Source organism: Orcinus orca, chromosome 15 (assembly GCF_937001465.1).
Source record: "Orcinus orca chromosome 15, mOrcOrc1.1, whole genome shotgun sequence".
Lineage (NCBI taxonomy): Eukaryota > Metazoa > Chordata > Mammalia > Artiodactyla > Delphinidae > Orcinus > Orcinus orca.
Window position 1 is genome coordinate 89,382,399 of NC_064573.1, and position 1,837 is coordinate 89,384,235.

The window sequence follows — 1,837 nt, forward strand, 5'->3', positions numbered from 1 at the left end:
GCTGGTTCAAGTTGTGTTTGTTACAACCCAACTAACAGCGAGGTCAGGCCGTGTTGTAAGTTGGGGCTTCTGGAAGCAGATACTGAGATGAAGTTTGGGGTGCAAGATGTTTATTGAGGATCAACATGAAGTGATGGGAGAATAAAAAGGAAAGGATTGGTCAGAGGAAGAAGTGACACTGCACTGCAGGTTGTGGAGACCTTGGCCAGGCCAGCGGGGGTGCTGAAGCAAGCATCACTTGTAAGAGCATCTCACATTTGGCCAGGATGCTCAGGCCCTTACAGCCCTGAGTGGTCAGTCAGCAGAGGCAGGCTGCCCTGGGAAGGGAGTGACCTCAGATGAAGCGGCTCTTTTCCCCCTGAGGCCAACTCTGGACGCACTGGCGAGGGAGGAGGCGTCCCTGCTGCTGAGCAGAAAGTCGTTCCCTGAAGAGGGACCTGGGTGGTGCATCTCCATGACTGCACAGAGCATCCCTTCCCAGTGCTGGGCGTGTCTAAAGAGGGACAAACAAAAGGGAGGTCAGGACAAACTACAGCTCTCCTGTTGCAGTTGTTTCCTCTCATCTGTTACCCATTCCAGATTCTCACACAGCTACAACCCATGCTGGCGTCAGCATGAGCCAGGTCCTCGAGAATCTGAGGGGCATCTGAGGCCTGATCACCGTGCCCTTCTCATATCCCAGCTGCTGAGTTTCTCCGGGTACCATCACAAGTGGGCAAGGAAGCCCCAAGAAGCCCCTCGGTGGGTCACCCGAGTCCACTCAGACTCCTCTTGGCCCAGCTGTAGCAGCAACCTGTTCTCCCCATGGTGTGTCAGACACCCCTGCAGAGACCACGGCTTCGCTCACCTGATGGTCCCTGGGTACAGGCACACAGTCCCCAAGTCGGTCATGGGCTTCTTATAATTAAGTGGAAGATGCTCTGTCCCTGTGAAAAGTGTGTCCCTTTTGGGGTTCAAGACCTCTAACTCTGCAGAGCCCGAAGTGGACGGTACTGGAAGCACAAAGGCCCCTGGAGGGTCGTTGGTAGTGGTGGTAGGTGAGGCCTACCCTCACTTCAGCACCCAGACCCATGGGTTCTTCTACTTTGAGGACACAGCACCGTATAAAGGGCTTTTGTCCAGTTCATAGGCTGCACTTTGAATGGTGGCACCCTGTCCTGACAGAATATTGCTTCTGAGCTGGGGCTTCAGCTGTGCTTTCACTAGGCTGTTCCAAAGCTCTCTTGCACAAGCAGCTACAGGTGCACCCAGTGGGTCCTTTTGTGCTGGGCATAGTCTTGCACACCCTTTGGCTGCAAAGTGGGTCCTCTGGTCTGATGCAGCGTATGTGGGATCCCATACTGGCTGATCAGACATTTCATAAGCCTCTGGATAGTGGTGCTGGCTGAGGCCCTGTGGGCAGGAAAGAAACCACATACCTGGAATATGTGTCTTTCCTATGAGAAACACACCAGCCTTTTGAGGGTCAACATAGTCAAGTGCCAGTTGGTCTCCCCAAGGAATGGTGCTGTACTGGGGCTCAGTCTTGGTCTCTTATTTTAGACACTCTGTAGTGGCCAAATCAGCCATGGTGAGAGAGGCTCTGTGCTGTTGGACGGGGTGGACATTCTTGGCAATTAGAGTAACCCTTGCATTGGATCCCTGGACTTTGGTTAAGGGCCACCATGGTGGGGAAGGCCAGATGGATGGCTCTGAAACTTACTCCCCAGATAAGATAGTAAATAAAAACAATACTGGGACTTCCCTGGTGGTGCAGTGGTTAAGAATCCTCCTGCCGACGCAGGGGATACGGGTTTGAGCCCTGGTCCAGGAAGATCCCACATGCCGTATAGCAACT